Here is a 23,317-nt window from a genome sequence, read left to right as displayed (position 1 = left end):
CAATCAATCCGACTAATCTCATTCATGGAGAGCTAACTCTAAGGCAAAGGTACTAGAATACGTGCAATCCAAGCTAATCTTACAAGTATTTCTTCCTAAATACCGGGTGGTGACTTACCTGGTTGACGCGTGCTCTTTCGCTAGTGTTTCTTTGCCCGTGAGGTGTCCAAAATTACTAATTTCCTTCAATTAGGTCCCTATTGTATTAGAACTGGAACCGGGACAAGAATCGGGCAAACAGAGGGCAAACGGGCCAAAACGGCCGTTTCAAGCGCGCTCACGTGCTGGTAGTGCACTGGCCACGCGCGTGGAAGTGCGCCTGTCGTAGGCCACACGCACGACAGCTTCTGCACAGTCGCGGGTCAGCCAGTCCGGTTCGGCTCGGCTCGGGCTTGTAGGCAACACGTGTCGTCGCCTTGCTGGAGCTGCATTGCTCCAGCCGACGGTCGACGTGTGTCCGACGCCTGTCACCCCGCCCTTCGCCGCTCGCCAGCTGACTTTTTTTTTTCATCTCTGTCCTCTGCAATCCGTAACACAGTATCCCCTTTCCGATTTTCATATCTTTTGATTCGTAGTTCTGATCGATATGATTCCTTCGGCGAAGTTCTAGCTCGTGTTACGGGCTAAGAGCGTCGAAAGTTTGCTCACCGTTCTAGGACAATTCTTAGGTTTCTGCTTTCGGATCGAGATTTTAGCCAAACTTCTTCAAAGATCCTGTAGAGAGCTGTTCCTAGATGAATATATCAAGATTTCAGATCTTGATTCACAAAGGAAAACCGTAGATTTGAGAAAACGTTCAAGATCTTACCTCGCAGGTTTTTTCCGATTTCTTGATGAAAAATGGGACTTCGGCCACCCACATTCTCTTTTCCTTTCCAAGAAAGGCTCCTTGCATCATGATCTTGACTGGAATAGACTTCAATGGTAGTTCCTCCACACTCTAGGTTCTCTCTAACCAGTTTCCCTCACTATTTCTCTTTTGCTTTGCAGGACTCTTGATAGGGTTTCATTGGACCCCTTAATGCTTGGAAGGGCAAACTTACCTATTTGTCCCTCTCTTGACTTTTCCTTTTCCTTTTTTTTTTTCTCTCTTTATTCGGGTATTATAGCTTTATGTGTCTGTTTCAGGCTATATATTTTGAAAAGTTAACCACTTTAAAGTGAAATTTTAATAATTGTTTCTTAAGGGGAAAAAAAATCCAATTATATTAAATTACTTCAAATTTATTAAGATTTTTTTGTTAATAAAATAATTAAGTTGCTCGCGTGAAAAAAAATAAAAAAAACAGTTTTTTATTTTCTTGAATTTATTATTCTAGGATTTTTAATTAAAAAAATTGTAAAAAGGCTAAACAAATTTCAACGGATATTGACTGGGATTTGATTTTCCAAATGTGCATTTTCCTTTATGTATATGTTTCCAACGAAAAAATGTTCATTCAACTCGAATATTTTTTTCTATTCAACTAATTGAATCGGGTTTCTTTGTGAACGATTTATTTATTTATTTATTTATTTTTTTTGTTACGAGGACAAAGAATAAAAATCAATTTAATTTAATCAACTCAAGTAAAGCAAAATATATATATATATATATATATATATATATATATATATATATATAACTAGAGATCCCATAAAAATATTATATTTAAAACCAAAATTTAGCTCATCTAATAGTTTTCATATAATATAATTATGATAATTTGGAGAGAGCAACCCTCATCCCTACGAAAGGTCTATTGGAGCGAGGACTTAACTGTTTGGTTACATAGGGCTTTCATTACATGGGAGATTCTTAGTAACCTTTCATTTGTATGTCCTTTGAAGCGTGGACTTAACTGCTCGGTTTCATTACATGGACTAAGATTCTTAGTAGCCTTTCATTTGTATGTTTGTTGAAGCGTGGACTTAACTGCTCGGTTTCATTACATGGGTTAAGATTCTTAGTAGCCTTTCATTTATATGTTGAAAGGCTCGTTGAAGCGTGGACTTAGGTTACAGAGGACTTTAATAACATGGTCTAAGATTCTTAGTAACCTTTCATTTGAGTGTTGAAAGGCCCATTGATGTGTGAACTTAATGTTTGGTTACATAGGGCTTTAATTACATTGTCTAAGATTCTAAGTAACCTTTCATTTATATGTCGAAAGGTCCATTGATGCGTGAACTTAACTATTTGGTTACATTGTAGGGACACAATGCATCTAGTGGTATCATAGTGTACCCTCCCGTGGTAATGATTGAGGTTCAATTCCCTTTCAAAAATATTATTCTCGAAAGTGTTTAAGTCGGACTGATACAATCTAGAATGTCGAAAGGTCTGTTGAAGCATAGACTTAACTACTCGGTTACATAGGGCTTTCATTACATAGGCTAAGATTATCACAAGGAAGCGTATCTAGTGTAGTGGTATCATAGTACCCTCCCATGGTACTGACCGGGTTCGATTCCCAGGATGCACATGGACATAACTCCTTAGTTACATATACATAGGGTTTTCATTGAACTAGGATTTTCATGGGATAAGATTCTTAGTGACCTTTCATTTGTATGTTGAACGACGTAGTGGAGCGTGGACTTAACTCCTAACTCTCTTTAGTTACATACAGGTTTCATTGGGCAAGGATTCTCTTGGGAAAAACCTTTCATTTGTATGCCAAAAGGCACTTAACTATTCGGTTACATAGGGCTTTCTTTACATGGGCTAAGATTCTTACAAGGGAGCGCATCTAGTGTAGTGGTATCATAGTACCCTCCCACGGTATTGATTGGGGTTCGATTCCTTGGATGCGCACGTCAATTTTGTTTACTCAAAAATATTGTTCTCGATAGTGTTTAAGTCGGTCTAGGAATCTCATGGAAAAAGATTCTTGGTAACCTTTTCATTTATATGTCAAAAGGCACTTAACCCCTCGGTTACATAGGGCTTTCTTTACGTGTGCTAAGGTTCTTAAAAGGGAGCTCATCAAGTGTAGTGGTATCATAGTACCCTCGGTTCTTAAAAGGGAGCTCATCAAGTGTAGTGGTATCATAGTACCCTCCCATAGTACTGATTATGGTTCGATTCCCCAGTTGTGCATGTCAATCTTGTTTACTCGAAAATATTTTTGTTCTCAACAGTGTTGAAGTCAGTCTAGGAATCTCATGTCAAAAGATTCTTTGTAACCTTTTCATTTGTATGTCAAAAGACACTTAACCCCTCAGTTACATAGGGCTTTCTTTACGTGGGCTAAGATTCTTAATTGGGAGCGCATCAATTCTTTACGTGGCCTAAGATTCTTAAAAGGGAGCAAATCAAGTGTAGTGGTATCATATTACCCTCCTATGGTACTGACCGGGGATGCGCACATCCATTTTGTTTACATGAAAATATTGTTCTCAATAGTGTTTAAGTCGGTCTAGGAATCTCATGGCAAAAGATTTTTTGTAGCCTTATCATTTGTATGTCAAAAGACACTTAAACCCTCGATTACATAGGGCTTTCTTTACGTGGTATCATAATACCCTCCCACGGTACTGACTGGGGTTCGATTCCCCGGATGCGCACGTCCATTTTGTTTACTCAAAAATATTGTAAACGATAGTGTTTAAGTTGGTCTAGGAATCTCATGGCAAAAGATTCTTGGTAACCTTTTTATTTGTATGTCAAAAGGCACTTAACCCCTAGGGGCTTTCTTTACGTGGGATAAGATTCTTAAAGGGAGCGCATCTAGTGGTATCATAGTACCCTCCCACGGTACTGATTGGGGTTCTATTTCCGGGATGTGCATGTCCATATTTTTTATTCAAAAATATTGTTCTCAGCATTGTCTAAGTCGGTCCAGGAATCTCATAGCAAAAGATTCTTGGTAACCTTTTCATATGTATGTCAAAAGCTACTTAACCCCTCGGTTACATATGGCATTCTTTACATGGGCTAAGATTCTTAAAAGGGAGCGCATCTAGTGTAGTGGTATCATAGTACCCTCCCACGGTATTGATCGGGGTTTGATTCCCCTGATGTGCATGTCAATATTGTTTAATTAAAAATATTGTTCTCGACAGTGTTTAAGTCGGTCTAGGAATCTCATAGCAAAAGATTCTTGGTTACCTTTTCATTTGTATGTCAAAAGGCACTTAACCCCTCTGTTACATTGGGCTTTCTATACATGGGCTAAGATTCTTAAAAGGGAGCGCATCTAGTGTAGTGGTATCATAGTACCCTCCCACGGTACTGATCGGGGTTCGATTCCCCGGATGCGCACGTCAATTTTGTTTACTTGAAAATATTGTTGTTCTCAACCGTGTTGAAGTTGTCGGTCTAGGAATCTCATGTCAAAAGATTCTTGGTAACCTTTTCATTTGTATGTCAAAAGGCACTTAACCCCTTGGCTACATAGGGCTTTCTTTATTTGGGCTTTTTATTTGTATCTCAAAAGTGCCTATGCCTTAACCCCTCGGTTACATAGGGCTTTCTTTACGTGGGCTAAGATTCTTAAAAGGTAGCACATCAATTCTTTACGTGGGCTAAGATTCTTAAAAGGTAGCGCATCAATTCTTTACGTGGGCTAAGATTCTTAAAAGGGAGTGCATCAATTCTTTACGTGGGCTAAGATTCTTAAAAGGGAGCAAATCAAGTGTAGTGGTATCATATTACCCTCCCATGGTACTGACTGGGGATGTGCACGTCCATTTTGTTTACACGAAAATATTGTTCTCGATAGTGTTTAAGTCGGTTTAGGAATCTCATGGCAAAAGATTTTTAAGTCGGTCTAGGTATCTCATGGCAAATGATTTTTGGTAACCTTTTCATTTGTATGTCAAAAGGCACTTAAACCCTCGATTACATAGGGCTTTCTTTACGTGGGCTAAGATTCTTAAAAGGGAGCGCATCTAGTGTAGTGGTATTATAGTACCCTCCCACGATACTGACAGGGGTTCGATTCCTTAGATGCGCATGTCAAATTTGTTTACTCGAAAATATTGTTCTCGATGGTGTTTAAGTCAGTCTAAGAATCTCATGGCAAAAGATTCTTGGTAACCTTTCCTTTTGTATGTCAAAAGGAACTTAACCCCTCGGGTAGATACGACTGGAGCACATCTAGTGTAGTGTATCATAGTACCCTCCGACGTACTGATCGAGGTTTGTACCCAGATGCGCACGTCCATTTTGTTTACTCAAAAATATTGTTCTCGATAGTGTTTAAGTCGGTCTAGGAATCTCATGTTCACATCCATTTTGTTTACTCAAATTTCACTTGTATGTCAAAAGGCACTGAAACCCTATACCCCGGAGTTGCACGTCCATTCTTTTTTACTCAAAAATATTGTACACGGTAGTGTTTAAGACAGTCTAGGAATCTCAAGGAAAAAGATTCTTGGTAACATTTTCATTTGTATGTCAAAAGGCACTTAAACACTTGGTTACATAGGGCTATCTTTACGTGGTATCATAGTACCCTTCCACGGTACTGACAGGGGTTCGATTACCCAGATGCGCACATCCATTTTGTTTACTCAAAAATATTGTAAATGATAGTGACCTTTTAATTTGTATGTTAAAAGGCACTTAAACCCTCGGTTACATTGGGCTTTCTTTACCTGGTATCATAGTACCCTTCCACGGTACTGATCGGGGTTTGATTCCCCAGATGCGCATGTCCATTTTGTTTACTCAAAAATATTGTAAACGATAGTGTTTAAGTCGGTCTAAGTATCTCATGGCAAAAGATTTGGTCTAATATCTCATGGAAAAAGATTTGGTCTAATATCTCATGGCAAAAGATTCTTGGTAACCTTTTCATTTGTATGTCAAAAGGCACCTAACCCCTCGGTTACATATGGCATTCTTTACATGGGCTAAGATTCTTAAAAGGGAGTGCATCTAATGTAGTGGTATCATGTACCCTTCCACAGTACTGACCGAGGTTCGATTCCACAGATGCGCACGTCCATTTTGTTTACTAAAAAATATTGTGAACGATAGTGTTTAAGTCGTTCTAAGTATCTCATAGCAAAAGATTCTTGGTAACCGTTTCATTTGTATGTCAAAAGGCACTTAACCCCTCGGTTACATAGGGCATTCTTTTTATGGGCTAAGATTCTTCAAAGGGAGCGGATCTAGCGTAGTGGTACCATAGTACCCTCCCACGGTACTGACCAGGGTTTGATTCCTCGAATGTGCACGTCAATTTTGTTTAATCGAAAATATTGTTCTCAATTGTGTTTAAGAGTCGGTCTAGGAATCTCATGGCAAAAGATTCTTAGTAACCTTTTCATTTGTATGTCAAAAGGCACTTAACCCCTCGGTTACATAGGGCTTTCACTAAGATTCTTAAAAGGGAGTGCATCAAGTGTAGTGGTATCATAGTACCCTCCCACGGTATTGATCGGGGTTTGATTCCCCGGATGTGCATGTCAATTTTGTATGTCAATTTTGTTTAATTGAAAGTATTAGTCTCGACAGTGTTTAAGTCGGTCTAGGAATCTCATGGCAAACTCCTCGGTTACATAGGGTTTTCTTTACGTGGGCTAAGATTCTTAAAAGGGAGCACATCAAGTGTAGTGGTATCATAGTACCCTCTCGCAGTATTGATCGGGGTTCGATTCCCCGGTTTAGCATGGCAATATTTTTTTACTCGAAAATATTGTTCTCGACTGTGTTGAAGTCAGTCTAGGAATCTCTTGTCAAAAGATTCTTGGTAACCTTTTCATTTGTATGTCAAAAGGCACTTGATTCTTGGTAACCATTTCATTTGTAGGTCAAAAGGCACTTTAACCCCTTGGTTACATTGGGCTTTCTTTACGTGGGCTAAGATTCTTAAAGGGAGCACATCTAGGGTAGTGGTTTCATAGTACCCTCAAAAGATTTTTGGTAACCTTTTCATTTGTATGTCAAAAGGCACTTAACCCCCTCGGTTACATTGGGCTTTCTTTACGTGGGCTAAGATTCTTAAAGGGAGCACACTTAACCCCTCGGTTACATTGGGCTTTCTTTAAGTGTGCTAAGATTCTTAAAGGGAGCGCATGTAGTGTAATGGTATCATAGTACCATCTAGCAAAAGATTTTTGGTAATCTTGTCTTTGTATGTTAAAAGGCACTTAACCCCCTCGGTTACATTGGGCTTTCTTTACTTGGGCTAAGATTCTTAAAGGGAGCGCATCTAGTGTAGTAGTATCATAGTACCCTCTCGCAAAAGATTTTTGGTAATCATTTCATTTGTATGTCAAAAGGCACTTAACCCCTCAGTTACAATGGGCTTTCTTTACGTGGGCTAAGATTCTTAAAGGGCGTGCATCTAGTGTAGTGGTATCATAGTAACCTCCCACGGTACTGATTGAGGTTCTATTTCCTGGATGTGCATGTCCATATTTTTTATTCAAAAATATTGTTCTCGGCATTGTCTAAGTCGGTATAGACCGTCTCATGTCAAAAGATTCTTGGTAACCTTTTCATATGTATGTCAAAAGCTACTTAACCCCTCGGTTACATAGGGCATTCTTTACATGGGCTAAGATTCTTAAAAGGGAGCGCATCTAGTGTAGTGGTATCATAGTACTCTCCCACGGTGTTGACTGGGGTTTGATTCACCGGATGTGCATGTCAATTTTGTTTAATTGAAAATATTGTTCTGGATAGTGTTTAAGTCGATCTAGGAATCTCATGGCAAAAGATTCTTGGTAACTTTTTCATTTATATGTCAAAATGAACTTAACCCCTCGGTTAGATAGGGCTGGAGCGTATCTAGTGTAGTAGTATCATAGTACCGAACCACAGTACTGACCGAGGTTCGATTCCCAGGATGCGCACGTCCATTTTGTTTACTCGAAAATATGGTTCTCTATAGTGTTTAAATCGGTCTAGGAATCTCATGGCAAAAGATTCTTGGTAACATTTTGCTTTATATGTCAAAAGGCACTTAACCCCTCGGTTAGACAAGGCTGGAGCACATCTAGTGTAGTGGTATCATAGTACCCTCCCACAGTACTGAGCGTGGTTCGATTCCCTGAATGTGCACGACAAAAGATTCTTGGTAACCTTTTAATTTTTATGTCAAAAGGCACTTAAACCCTCGGTTATATAGGGAATTCTTTACATGGGTTAAGATTCTAAAAAGGGAGCGCATTTAGTGTAGTGGTATCATAGTACCCTCCCACGGTACTGACCGGGGTTCGATTCCCCGGATGCGCATGTTAATTTTGTTTACTCATAAATATTGTTTAAGTCGTTCTAGGAATCTCATGGTAAAAGATTCTTGGTAACCTTTTCATTTGTATGTCAAAAGGCACTTAAACCCTCGGTTACATGGGCATTCTTTACATGGGCTAAGATTCTTAAAAGGGAATGCATCTAGTGTACTGGTATCATAGTACTCTCCCACGGCACTGACCGGGGTTCGATTCACTAGATGCACACGTCAATTTTGTTTACTCGAAAATATTGTTCTTGAATAATGTTTAAGTCGGTCTAGGTATCTAATGGCAAAAGATTCTTTGGTAACCTTTTTAAAAGGGAGCACATCTTGTGTAGTGGTATCATAGTACAACACTCGGTACTAACCGTGGTTCGATTCCCCGGATGCGCACGTCCATTTTGTTTACCCAAAAATATTGTTCTCGATAGTTTTTAAGTCGGTCTAGGAATCTCATGGCAAAATATTCTTTTTCATTTGTATGTCAAAAGGCACTTAAAACCTCAGTTACATAGGGCTTTCTTTACGTGGTATCATAGTACCCATCCACAATACTGACCAGGGTTCGATTACCCGGATGCGCACGCCCATTTTGTTTACTAAAAAATATTATAAACGATAGTTTTAAAGTCGGTCTAAGAATCTCATGGCAAAATATTCTTGGTAAGCTTTTCATTTGTATGTCAAAAGGCACTTAATCCCTCTTTTACATAGGTCATTCTTTGCATGGGGCTAAGATTCTTAAAAGGGAGCGTATCTAGTGTAGTGGTATCATAGTACCCTCCCACGGTACTAATCTGGGTTCGATACCCCGGATGCGCACGTCAATTTTGTTTACTCGAAAATATTGTTCTCTTTCCTTTGTATGTCAAAAGTTACTTAAACCCTCGGTTACGTAGGGCTTTCTTTACGTGGTATCATAGGGGACCCTTCCACGGTACTGACTGCGGTTCGATTCCTTGGATGCACACGTCCAATTTTGTTTACTCAAAAATATTGTAAACGATAGTGTTTAAGTCGGTCTAGGAATCTAATGGCAAAAGATTCTTGGTAACCTTTTCATTTGTATGTCAAAAGGAACTCAACCCCTTGGTTAGACAGGGCTAGAGCGCATCTAGTGTAGTGGTATCATAGTACACTCCCACGGTATTAATCATGGTTCGATTCCCCGGATGCTCACGTCCCTTTTGTTTACTTGAGAATATTGTTCCCGATAGTGTTTAAGTCGGTCTAGGAATCTCATGGCAAAAGATTCTTGCTAACCTTTTCATTTGTATGTCAAAAGGAACTTAACCCCTCGGCGTGGTTCGATTCCCCGGATGCGCACGTCCATTTTGTCTACATGAAAATATTGTTCTCGATAGTGTTTATGTCGGTCTAGGAATCTCATGGCAAAAGATTCTTTTTCATTTGTTTGTCAAAAGGCACTTAAACCCTCGCGTATTATACAGAAATTGGAAAATTTCCTCCCACTCGAAAAAGTGGTATCATAGTACCCATCCACGGTACTGACCGGGGGTTTGATTCCCCGGATGCGCACGTCCATTTTGTTTACTCAACAATATTGTAAACCATAGTGTTTAAATTGGTCTAGGAATCACATGGCAAAAGATTCTTGGTAACCTTTTCATTTGTATGTCAAAAGGCACTTAACCCCTCTGTTACATTGGGCTTTCTATACGTGGGCTAAGATTCTTAAAAGGGAGTGCATCTAGTGTAGTGGTATCATAGTACCCTCCCACGGTACTGACCGGGGTTCGATTCCCCGGATGCGCACGTCAATTTTGTTTACTCGAAAATATGGCAAAAGATTCTTGGTAACCTTTTCATTTTGTACGTCAATTTTGTTTACTCGAAAATATGGCAAAAGATTCTTGGTAACCTTTTCATTTGTATGTCAAAAGGAACTTAACCTCTCACTTAGATAGGGCTGGAGCACATCTAGTGTAGTGATAGCATAGTACCCTCCCACATTATTGATCGGGGTTTGATTCTTCGGACATGCATGTCAATTTTGTTTAATATAAAATATTGTTCTCGACAGTGTTTAAGTTGGTCTAGGAATCTCATGGCAAAAGATTCTTGGTAACCTTTCCTTTTGTATGACAAAAGGAACTTAACCCCTCGATAAGATAGGGCTGGAGCGCATCTATTGTAGTGGTATCATAGTACCCTCCTACGGTACTGACCGTGGTTCGATTCCCCAGATGCGCACGTCCATTTTGTTTACTCGAAAATATTTTTCTCGATAGTGTTTAAGTCGGTCTAGGAATCTCATGGCAAAAGATTTAACCTTTTCATTTGTATGTCAAAAGGCACTTAACCCCTCGGTTACATAGGGCATTTTTTACATGGGCTAAGATTCTAAAAAGGTAGTGCATCTAGTGTAGTGGTATCATAGTACCCTCCCACGGTACTGATCGAGGTTCGATTCCCCGGATGTGTACGTCAATTTTGTTTACTCGAAAATATTGTTCTCGATGGTGTTTAATTTGGTCTAGGAGTCTCATGGCAAAAGATTCTAGGTAATCTTTTCATTTGTATGTCAAAAGGAACTTAACCCCTCGGTTACATAGGGCTTTCCTTACATGGACTAAGATTCTTAAAAGGGAGCGCATCAAGTGTATTGGTATCATAGTACCCTCCCACGGTATTGACCAAGGTTTGATTCCCCGATGTGCATGTCAATTTTGTTTAATTGAAAATATTGTTCTCGACCGTGTTTAAGTCGGTCTAGGAATCTCATGGAAAAAGATTCTTGGTAACCTTTCCTTTTGTATGTCAAAAGGAACTTAACCCCTCACTTAGATAGGGCTGGAGTACATCTAGTGTAGTGGTATCATAGTACACTCCTACGGTATTGACCGAGGTTCGATTCCCAGATGTGCACGTCCATTTTGTTTACTCGAAAATATTATTCTCGATAGTGTTAAAGTCGGTCTAGGAATCTCATGGCAAAAGATTTTTGGTAACCTTTTCATTTGTATGTCAAAAGGCACTTAACCCCTCGGTTACATAGGGCATTCTTTACATGGGCTAAGATTCTTAAAAGGGAGCGCATCTAGTGTAGTGGTATTGTAGTACCTTCCCACTATCCTGATCGGGGTTCAATTCCCCGGATGCACACGTCAATTTTGTTTTCTCAAAAATATTGTTCTTGATAGTGTTTAAGTCGGTCTAGGAATATCATGGCAAAAGATTCTTGGTAACCTTTTCATTTGATGTCAAAAGGCACTTAAACCCTCGGTTACATGGGGCTTTCTTTACGATGGTATCATCGTTCATTTTGTTTACTCAAAAATATTGTACACGATAGTTCTTAAGTTGGTTTAGGAATCTCATGGCAAAAGATTCTATGTAACCTTTTCATTTGTATGTCAAAAGGCACTTAAACCCTCGGTTTCATAGGGCTTTCTTTACGTGGTATTATAGTACCCTTCCATGGTACTGACCGGGGTTCGATTCCCTGGATGCGCACGTCCATTTTGTTTACTCAAAAATATTGTAAACGATAGTGTTTAAGTCGGTCTAGGAATCTCATGGCAAAAGATTCATGGTAACCTTTTCATTTGTATGTCAAAATGCACTTAACCCCTCGGTTATATCGGGAATTCTTTACGTGGGCTAAGAATCTTTAAAGGTGGTGCTTCTAGTGTAGTGGTATCATATTACCCTCCTACGGTACTGACCGGGGTTCGATTCCCCGGATGCGCACGTCCATTTTGTTTACTCAAAAATATTGTACACGATAGTGTTTAAGTCGGTCTAGGAATCTCATGGCAAAAGATTCTTGGAAACCTTTTCATTTGTATGTCAAAAGGCACTTAAACCCTCGGTTACATAGGGTTTTCTTTACGTGGTATCATAAGATGCGCAAGTCCATTTTATTAACTCAAAAATATTGTAAACGATAGTGTTTAAGTTGGTCTAGGAATCTCATTTTAAAAGATTCTTGGTAACTTTTTCATGTGTATGTCAAAAGGCACTTAACCCCTCAGTTATACAGGGCATTCTTTACCTGGGCTAAGATTTTTAAAAGGGAGCGCATCTAGTGTAGTTGTATCATAGTACCCTGCCGCTGTACTGATCGGGGTTCGATTCCCCGAATGCGCACGTCAATTTTGTTTACTCGAAAATATTGTTCTCGATAGTGTTTAATTCGGTCTAGGAATCTCATGGAAAAAGATTCTTGAAAACTTTTTCGTTTGTATATCAAAAGGCACTTAACCCCTCCGTTACATAGGGTTTTCTTTACGTGGACTAAGATTCTTATAAGGGAGCGCGTCAATTGTAGTGGTATCGTAGTACCCTTCCACGGTATTGACCAGGGTTCGATTCCCCGGATATGCGCACATCAATTTTGTTTACTCAAAAATATTGTTCTCGATAGTGTTTAAGTCGGTCTAGGAATCTCATGGCAAAAGATTTCTTGGTAACCTTTTCATTTGTATTTCAAAAGGCACTTAACCCCTTGGTTACCTAGGGCTTTCTTTACGTGGTCTAAGATTCTTACAAGGGAGGGTTCGATTCCTTGGATGTGCATGTCCATATTTTTTACTCGCAAATATTGTTCTTGACATTGTTTAAGTCAAGAATCTCATGGAAAAAGATTCTTGCGGTTATATAGGGCTTTCATTACATGGGCTAAAATTCTTAAAATGGAGAGCATTTAGTGTAGTGGTATCATAGTACCCTCCCACTGTATTGACTAGGGTTCGATTCATCGGATGCACACGTCAAGTTTGTTTACTTGAAAATATTTTTCTCGAGTTTAAGTCGGTCTTGGTAACCTTTTCATTTGTATGTCAAAAGGCACTTAACCCCGCCTTTATATAGGGCTTTCTTTAAGTGGGCTAAGATTCTTAGAAGGGAGCGCATCTAGTGTAGTGGTAACATAGTACCCTCCCACGGTATTAATTAGGGTTTGGTTCCTTAGATGCGCATTTCCATTTTGTTTACTCGGAAATATTGTTCTTGAAAGTGTTTAAGTAGGGCTTTCATTAAATGGGCTAAGATTTTTACAAGGAAGCGTATCTAGTGTAGTGGTATCATAGTACCCTCCCACGTTACTGGTTGGGGTTTGATTCCCTCGATGTGTATTTCTATTTTATTTATTTGAAAATACTGTTCTCGGGCTTGTTGGAGCATGACCTAGGGAGAAATTAAGAGGAACGAGGATCTTAAGAAGTCACTCCTATATATCCTAAAATCTTACATACCCTTAGTCATAGTCTAAGATGAAGGAAATTAGCTCTCATTAAGAATATGGCTCCTATGAAGGATCAAAAAGGGAGAAATTAAGAGGGGGAGGGGGAGAAATTAAGAGGAACGAGGATCTTAAGAAGTCACCTCCTATATATCCTAAAATCTTAAGGAGTTAAGGCCTTTCCTATATATCCTAAAATCTTAAGGAGTTAAGGCCTTTGGGCCCATGAAGGATAAAAATGGGAGCAAGAACGAGGATCTTAAGAAGTCACTCCTATATCCTACCAAGTAATCTTAAGGAGTTAAGCCCTTTGGGCCCATGAAGGATCAAAAGGGGAGATAAGAGGATTAAGCAAGGACGAGGTTTGATTCCCGATACGCATCTGGGATAAGATTCTTACAAGGGAGTGCGTGACCGGTTATATAGGGCTTTCTTTAAGTGGGCTAAGATTCTTAGAAGGGAGCGCATCTAGTGTAGGGGTAACATAGTAACCTCCCACGGTATTAATTAGGGTTTGGTTCCTTAGATGCGTATTTCCATTTTGTTTACTCGAAAATATTGTTCTTGAAAGTGTTTAAGTAGGACTTTCATTACATGGGCTAAGATTTTTACAAGGAAGAGCATCTAGTGTACTGTTATCATAGTACCCTCCCACGTTACTGGTCGGGGTTTGATTCCCTGGATACGCATTTCCATTTTATTTATTTGAAAATATTGTTCCCAGGCTTGTTGGAGCGTGACTTAACTACAAACCCTTAGTCATAGGCTAAGATGACTAACAGACTTAACTGCTAGGTTCCATAGTGTAACACCCCAAAAATGAAGGAAATTAGCTCCCATAAGAATATACACCGCCCATGACGGATCAAAAGGGGAAATTAGGGACGGGGATCTTAAGAAGTCACTCCTATATCATAACAAGTAATCTTAAGGAGTTGAGGCCTTTGGAAAAAGGAAAAGGAAGCGAAAATGTCCAAAAGGGATGAAGAATATCTAGATTAAAATATTCCGAAAGTGGCAAATGACCAAAATCTCCTATATCCTAACAAGTAATCTTAAGTAGTTGAGGCCTTTGGAAAAAGGAAAAGGAAGCAAAAATGACCAAAAGGGATGAAGAATATCTAGATTAAAATATTTGGAAAGTGGCAAATGACCAAAATCTTCCCTAAATTTGGATAAGATGAGCAAATGAGCAAAATATGGAGGAAGCGAAAATGACCAAAAGGGATGGAGAATATCTAGATTAAAATATTCGGAAAGTGGCAAATGACCAAAATCTTCCCTAAATTTGGATAAGATGAGCAAAATATCGGCGGTTGGATCTTCCCTAGATCATCACATCCAATGGCTGGTATTCAAAACTATAGTCGGTAAAGCCCTGTTTGGAGAGAATTTTCCGACAAATTATCCGACATTTCAAGTGAGTTGCATACCCAAAATGATTTCTCGAAATTAAGGACCCACACTCAAAGACGTTCCTCTAAACCAATTCCTATAGCATGAGGAAAGTATATGGAAGAGGTACCATGAAGAAATCGGGTCTTGAAAACCCCTAGAATCAGCTACTCGATAAGAAATCCCCTGTTTTAGCTCCGGATGGAAAATGATTTCGGACGAACTTTGGAGGCGAATATCTTAGGCTATGATCCACAAAAAGGTATGAAATCAATCTCAACCTCTTCCTTATAACACCACTGTTAAGTTTCATGAAGAAATCGAGAGGAGAAACGAAGATATCGGGGCTGTGGAAGGCCACTTTCAGACGGCGGCGCAAAGGACGTGCGCCTCTTCTTCCTGTCCAGAGGAAGAAAACAATGACGTGGCCGGTTCAAGTTAGCCCAAAATCTGACCCTCCCTCGGTGTTTCTCAATTTTAACCCCCTTACAGGCCGGTTCTCATGACAAACCTTATGGTTCCAAAAAACGAGACACAATAAGGAGTCTATGGAAGGAAATGTGAAGTAATTTGGATACCGGAAGCTCAAGAACAGAGGTCCCGAACGTCAACGATGAGGTAGGTAGCAACCTTGGACTTTTCTTAAGGAAATACTTGTAGGAATCGCTAGAATTTCATATGAACCCTAAACCAAGTATGACACAAGGATATATGAAAGAAAAATACAAAGAATCTTGAGTTAAGGCCCTAAACTAACCAAATTGCTCGGGATATAAAGAACGTTAAGATAAATAACTAAATGAGCTCTAATACCTATGAAATTTTAAAGCTGAGCATATTATAAAATTTTAAGGTTATGTATGTAATTTGGTGGTCATTAGATAAGGATAAGTAGGTAAACCAAGAAATGGGAAAAAATTACCATGATGCCTCTAAGGATATCTACCTACCGTTCATGGCCAAGATGACCTCCAAATGCTATCAAACTCTACTATAGATCTTATTTTATGGTTCTTGATGAGCTGGTGATGTTTGAAATCTATTGGAACTCGTTAAGTAGCAAAACCAAGAATTAGGGAAAAATTACCGTAATGCCCCTAACGAAGACTACCGACGGGTTAAGCCCTAAATGACCTCTCAACGTTCTGAAATGTTGTATTAATCCTTATCTCAAGTTGTTATATAAATTAATGAAGTTTGGGAGTCATTGGGAAACGTTAGATAGTGAAAGCAAGATATGAGGAAAAATGTACATCACGATCCACAAGACTTTACCTCCTAGGATGGCTAACGAGGTACCCATGAAATAAGAGATTTCCCACAGGTACCCTTGGTTGTTAATAAGATTCTAAGTGCACAAGGTTACATTGGGCTATTCCTAAGAAGAACCTTTAAGTTCCACGCTTGACCCAAGACGTTATGCATAAACCTAGGATCCCCAAGAAAACAAAGAAACGCCTAGGTTAATGTAGATGGTATGCTTAACAAGTTGCTAGGATCCATGCCTAGAGTAACCATTATCTCCCATCATGAAGTGTACCACGAGATCCCTATTCCTCTTTTGGTGAGATGCCCTGCAACTCGATGTGCCAGCAGGATGCCACGTTTATGATAATGTCACCTATGCACTCATGGGGAGAAAACTAAGGGTTACTTTGAAAGTGTTTTCAGGACCAAAACACGATATATGACATGACAACCTCTAAGGGTTAGTTCTTGAAAACGAAACAAGAAGTCATATCCTAGCTCAAGGTCTAAATATGCTCCAAATCACCAACCATGTCCTATAAGGTCTATTTTATATGACACAAGGATAAGCTAAGGGTTCAAGTTGGTTGAAGCATGTTTGGAACATAAGCCAAGATAGAACTTAAGGAAACGCCTAAAGAAAACATATCAGATTCAAGACTCTTCTAGAACCCTCTAAAAACTCCCTATGAATCTATGATCTTCTAGAACAACTCACGCTAAGATGGGTTCATATGATTACGAATGCATGTTACAAGTTATGCTTCAAGAAAATAAGAACCTTAGAAACTTACAAGGTTAAGAGCCAAGAACATTACCAAACACGCTTTACAACTACCAAGATAAGAAGAATGCTAGGTACCACTCAAAGATGAGGACTAAAGTCCTTAGACATGAAAATTCAAGAATGCTAGGTATTACTCTAAGCATGTCTAATTGTGGCCCATAACTCCCACCATGCGGTGCTTTCTAAGGAGGCCTTTTTCCTCTTCTAGGTGGGATGCCCTGCACCATGTTTCTTTTGCAGGATGTCATGCTTGGCCTCATTCCCCCACCTAAATGAGATTCCCTGTGCCATGTTATGATTTACACGATGCCATGTTCATGTATGCACCGATCACACGACCTATATGGTCTATGTTAGATTAAGCGACCTTTATGGTCTATGCCATGTTCATGCATGCATCGATCACATGACCTTTATGGTCTATGCTAGGTTCATGCATGCATCGATCACGTGACCTTTATGGTCTATCATGGGGAGTACCTATGGCCACAATGGAGCAAGAAGAGAGTAAGTTACCCTAGTCATGAATCAAGAACCTCTTAAGTCCTTGCACGGTACATCATGCTTTTTACTTAAACTACGCTGCTTCGAACGTATGAAGCCTTGAGCGTAGGTATTAAGACTGTGTCGCTTGGAACGCATGAAGTCTCGAACACAGGATGACAAGTTTATGTCTAGTACCGTAACTCCTAAGGGGAGTGTCTTGGAGAACGAATTAAGAAATATAACAAGAATTTACAACAAGAACAAGAACAAAAACAAGAACATGAAAAGAAAAAGTGTGTACCCTAGCATATCAAGGAAACAATTAAGAGCCTACAAGTACGCTGCTTACGGAGTCTTGTACTCATTCCTTATTCTCCATTTTTTTTCAGGAAATAAGGAGTTGGTCGAGGTCGGGAGCTGACTCTGGAGCAGGTGCCATAGACAAACCTCACTCGTCGTACTTCAACCCTTTTGTGTCGTCCCTTAACTTGTGTTTTAACTGTTGTGTTGTGTTCTGTTTTAAAATACTTTGTATCATCTTTATTTTGATATAATATTTGATATGTTATAAACTTTGGTTGTTTAATTTTGTTAAAAATTTTACCCGTCTTTTAGAGTCATCGAGTCAGCCTGGTCCTTACACATAGGGCTTTCATTACATGGGCTAAGATTCATACAATGACCGTGGTTTGATTCCCCGATGCGCATTTCAATTTTATTTATTTGAAAATATTGATCTCGAAAGTGTTTAAGTCGACCTATGATGCTCATGGGAAAAGATTCTTGGTAACCTTTTATTTGTATGTCCAAAGGCACTTAACCCCTCACTTACATAGGGCTTTCATTATATGGCCTAAGATTCTTACAAGGGAGCGCATCAAGTGTAATGCTATCATAGTACCCTCCCACGGTACTCACCAGGATAAGCATTTTCATTTTACTTATTCGAAAATATTATTCTCGAAATTTTTTAAGTCGGTCAAGGATTCTCCGCGGAAAAGATTCTTGGTAACCTTTCATTTATATGTTGAAAAGCACTTCAGGCTTTCATTACATGAGCTAAGATTCTTATAAGGGAGCGCATCTAGTGTAGTGGTATCATAGTACCCTCCCACTGTACTGATCGGGATTCGATTCCCCGGATATGCGCATTTCCATTTTACTTATTCAAAAATATTGTTCTTAAAAGTGTTTAAGTCGGTCTCGAATTTTCATGGAAAAAGATTCTTGGTATATTTTCATTTGTACGTCGAAAGGCACTTAACTTCTCGATTAAATTGGGCTTTCAGTACATGAGCTAATATTCTTACAAGGGAGTGCATCTAGTGTAGTGGTATCATAGTACCCTCCCATAGTACTAACCGAGGTTTGAATCGCTGGATGCGCATTTCCATTTTGTTTACTTGAAAATATTATTCTCGAAAGTGATTAAGCCCATTTGCATGTTGAAAGGCACTTCTCGATTACATAGGCTTTCATTACATGGGCTAATATTCTTACAAGGGAATGCATCTAGTGTAGTGTTGTCATAGTACCCTCTCACGTTACCGATTGAGGTCCAATTCTCTGTATGCACATTTCCATTTTGTTTACTCGAAAATATTTTCTCGACATTATTTAAGGCAGCCTAGGATTCAAATGGGCAAAAGATTCTTGGTAACCTTTTCATTTGTATCTCGAAAGGCACTTAACCCCTCGGTTACATAGGGGGGCGCATCTAGTGTTGGATCAGTATGGCAACCCTAAGGGGTGAATAAAGATTATTAGTAACCTTTTCATTTGTATCTTGAAAAGCACTTAACCCCTCAGTTACATAGGGTCTTCATTACATGGCTAAGGTTCTTAGAAGGTTCTTAGAAGGGAGCGCATCAAGTGTTGGATCGGTATGGCAACCCTAGGGGTGGATAAGGGTAAGCTTGATTAATTTTTCTAATTATGAAACTTTTTACAACTAAGTAGAAAATGAAAATTAATATAACAAGATAGTTCAAATCAAACTAATAATCAAACCTAAGAAACTTTGAACATGGAATAAGTCACAATAATAATTTTGAAATTAATAGGAAAGAGTTAAAAATATGACACCGTAGTTTTATAGTGGTTCGATCCTACTCCTCTCCTTTTTTCATTTTGGAGTTCTTTGTTCGACATTCGAGGATTTGTCAATCTATTGGCACGGCTAAGTTTAGGGCATGGCTCTAATCTCTCCACAATGGTATGATATTGTCCATTTGAGTGAGTGTAAGCTCTCATGGCTTTGCTTTAGACTTCCCCAAAAGACCTCATACCAATGGAGAGTATATTCTTAGATTATAAACCCATGATCATTCCCTAACTTAACCAATGTGGGACACTTTCATCTAACACCCACAATTATCTCTCCTCAACCCATCCTTATCCAGAAAGTAACAATTACTCACAAAAAAAAATAGCAAAACAATAATTGTCAGATTTACTTGAGAAAAAAAAAAAATGAGAATCTCCTTTACTCAGTTGAATTATCTCTCCTCAACCCATCCTTACGCCAGAAAGTAACAGTTGCTGCACAAAGAAACATAAGCCATAAAGTAATAGTTACTACACAAAGAAACAGAAAAACAATAATGGTCGGATAGATAAAACCCGGGTTTTTTCAGTTTTTCCTTATTTAGATTCACACGATTTCAGAATAGCTCTGTTTAACCATTTTTAGGAGAGTTTATATTTAAATAGGAATCTGTTCAGAATATTGAATAATCTAATTTTGAGCCATTCTCTCTCTTCTATTTTACGCATTTTATTTTTCTTCCAACAACCTTCCGTCGACGATTTCCTCCCACCGAATTTCTCGGGCTAATTATTGAAAAACAACAAGTGGTATCAGAGCCAGGTTGAAGCCATCGGTGTATATCATTGTAGAGGAGCCAACCTATCAACACAAATTTAATAGCTCAAGTCGTTAGAGCATCGATCTAACAACACACAAGTCTCAAGTTCGAGTAGAAGAAAATGCAAAGTGTAAAAACACACACATCGTGGGGCCCATCTCGGGTAGGCTCACTCCACTCCTCCACGCCGACGTTATTGACAAAGTTCAACTATAACGAATGGATCTTGATGATGCGCGTCAACCTACAGGCGCAAGGGTTATGGCATGCTGTCGAGCCCAGAGGTAGGAGAAACGATCGAGTACCGTGAGGATCGGCTGGCTGCTGGCGTTTCGTCGCCACCATATTACGATATTTGCCCCCAGAGATGCTCTCTCCACCAAGCGCACTGCGCAATCGGCTTGGAAGGGAATCAAATCTCGTCGGGTCGGCGTTATAGCGAGTGCGGGAATCCAACAACATTAACAAGGTTAGAAATCCGTTCGTTTCTTGCTGGCAATTGTGGCACATTACTTCACCATATGGACGTAAAGTCTGCTTTCCTTAACAGAGGTTTGAAGAAGAGACTGTCTATGTCCGACAATCACCTGGCTTCCTGGACAACGAAAACCCCAATAAAGTACTACGCCTGCTGTGGGTAATAGGCTTTATTATACTGAAATGGCAGATTATTATACTGAAATGGCAGAAAAGGCATGTGGGTTTATACAGAAATTGCGTAATTCTGTCCCACTCCAAAAAGAGGATTAGCCACCTATGGGATTGAACCCTAGATCCAGAGTTATCTGACGGTTAAGACGAAGACTCAGACCTCCTGTTGCCCACTCCTACGGATTACGTGGGTGGAAGATCCCTGTTCAATTTTGTGCAGGTCTCAACCATGTAGTGATCAAGTCTCCTCCAGAATATAATCAGAGTAAAAGAACTATGGTTCGAATTACCTTTTCTGGAGAACGGCGTAAATAGAGTCAACGTACCGCTCTGAATCATATGAACGTAGTATCTATCATGGGATGATTTCAAGAGTGTGATAGACACACAAATGCGCCACTTCCCGGTGAAACAGGACCACAAGATGTATTTGATAGTAGAGAAAGAGAAAGAGAGTAAGAGAGTAATATGAGATTTATAAAATTGTATGTCTGATTTGTGTTAAGTAAGTTAGTTGTGTATTATATACCTCAAGGGTACTCCACCAATTACCGCAGCATTGTCGGGATTCTGCGCTATCTGGTAAACTCTCGTTCTGATCTTGCTTATTCTGTTGGATATGTGAGCTGGTTTATGGAAGCACCTAGGGAGGAGCATCTAGTGGCTGTCAAGAGCATCGAAGTACCTAGGGAGGAGCATCTATTGGCTGTCAAGAGCATCCTGCGCTATGTAGCCAGAATCAGAGGCTGGGGTGTAAGATACTGCGCAGGTAGCGGAAAGGAGAAACTCAAGATGGTTGGCTACAGTGATAGTGACATGGCCGGTGACGTTGATGATCATAAGAGCACTAGCTGAATGATCTACTTTCTCTCAGGTGACGCAATCTGCTGGCAATTACATCCGAACAGAGGAACAACTTGGAGACATTTTCACCAAGTCCCTAGCGCGGGTGAAATTTGAAGAACTACGCTCAAAGATCGAATAAGGTAGATATACCACCGGTTTTAGTAGGAGATTGTTAGATAAAACCTGGTTTTTTTCAGTTTTTCCTTATTTAGATTCACACGATTTCAGAATAACTCCGTTTGACCATTTGACAAAATACCTCGAATGGATCACCAAAGTTTTAGACGGCAATTTTGTAGGGAGTAGCACAGATTTAGTTGTCCACTCTTCAGCCATTTTTAGGATAGTTTATATTTAAATAGGAAATGTGTTCATAATATTGAATAACCTGATTTTGAATGCAGTCAAAATTTAAGTCATTCTCTCTCTTTTCTTTTAAGCATTTTATTTTTCTTCCAACAACCTACGTCGACAATTTCCTCTCACCGAATTTCTCTGGCTGATTATCGAAAAACAACCGGATTTACTTGAGAAAAAAAAAATGAGAATGACCTTTACACAGTTGAGATTCATCATAGATTCACATGAAGATAGATCTGATGAATAAAGTATATATTAAATCTTCAATTTCTTTTATTCTATTTTTTATTAGAAATCACAGCCATTGAATTATTACAATGGTTTAGCTGAGTTAGAAATTAAATGTCAATCATTTTTATCGGTAGCCAAATGAATAGATTAAAAATAGAATGACCAATAAAACTTCTGAATAGGAAATACTAAGATAAAGATTTGGAAACAGAGATTCACTAGAAATTTGTAATACATGATAACAGAATTAAAAGGCAACAAATAAAAAAAAAGAAGATTAAGAAATTAAAAACACAAACCAAATAAGGAGAGAGAGGTAAATAAAGAGAGTAGTAAATCCTAGAATAACTTAAAGAGCTGTATCTACCTCCTTATACAATAGTAACCATGAAAATTAAGATTTTTAATAAAAATATAATTATAGATATATAGCATTTCAAGAATTTTAACAATGGACCAATGTAAATTAGAGAAATTATGTTGTAGAGTTCAAACCTGAAATTGATGTCATGGGCTCCCAAAGGTTGACTTGGATTTCAATGGACTTTCATTAAGGATAACGACGGAGCATCGACCTAAGCTAACCAGGTAAGTGACCTCACTATCGGCATGGTTATATTTGCTGTTGACACGTGCCCCGTGGTTCTGCACGTGTCATATATATTGATATGTGTGAATTGTTTGTGGATCGATAGGCTTCTTATTTGTTATGTATATGTTATAATATGTGAAATGTTTGATAATAATTTTCGGTACGATGTGTTCAATGATATGTTTGAGATATGATACGAGAATGTTAAGGATATTTAGCAATAAATTATAGTTTACCATATATATTATATTTGATACTTTATTATAAGACAAATATCTAATATCTAATATTTTCCTTATTACCATAGGTATCTTCCCATTTATTGTTATTTCCATTTATTACTATTTCCATATCCTTGTAATTTATTTCATTATAAATAAGATAACTTTCACATGATTTAGGTATAGTGGATTAATCAAACATTCTTATGGTATAAGAGCCCTCTCAGTTTAACAACCCCGATCCTTTCTTTTC

The 23,317-nt window shown here is 38.9% G+C and overlaps 1 long non-coding RNA gene and 4 other non-coding genes across 5 annotated transcripts; 4 read left to right on the top strand and 1 right to left on the bottom strand.

Annotated features, from left to right (window-relative positions):
* Nucleotides 1-823: 823 nt before the first annotated feature.
* LOC111467963 lies at nt 824-22,647 on the bottom strand. The gene is made up of 4 exons (XR_002714661.1): nt 22,638-22,647; nt 19,651-19,656; nt 15,231-15,235; nt 824-906 (listed from the first exon to the last, which is right to left on the bottom strand). It is a non-coding gene; the product is annotated as an uncharacterized LOC111467963 (long non-coding RNA).
* Nucleotides 4,176-4,246, top strand: TRNAG-CCC. The gene has a single exon. It is a non-coding gene; the product is annotated as a tRNA-Gly (tRNA).
* On the top strand, nt 8,103-8,173 carry TRNAG-CCC. The gene has a single exon. It is a non-coding gene; the product is annotated as a tRNA-Gly (tRNA).
* Nucleotides 9,880-9,950, top strand: TRNAG-CCC. Its single transcript has one exon. It is a non-coding gene; the product is annotated as a tRNA-Gly (tRNA).
* Nucleotides 11,818-11,888, top strand: TRNAR-CCU. The gene has a single exon. It is a non-coding gene; the product is annotated as a tRNA-Arg (tRNA).
* Nucleotides 22,648-23,317: the final 670 nt, after the last annotated feature.

The sequence above is a fragment of the Cucurbita maxima genome, unplaced genomic scaffold (assembly GCF_002738345.1).
Source record: "Cucurbita maxima cultivar Rimu unplaced genomic scaffold, Cmax_1.0 Cma_Scf00035, whole genome shotgun sequence".
Lineage (NCBI taxonomy): Eukaryota > Viridiplantae > Streptophyta > Magnoliopsida > Cucurbitales > Cucurbitaceae > Cucurbita > Cucurbita maxima.
The sequence above is the reverse complement of the archived record's forward strand: the minus strand, read 5'-3'. Positions and strand labels throughout refer to the sequence as shown.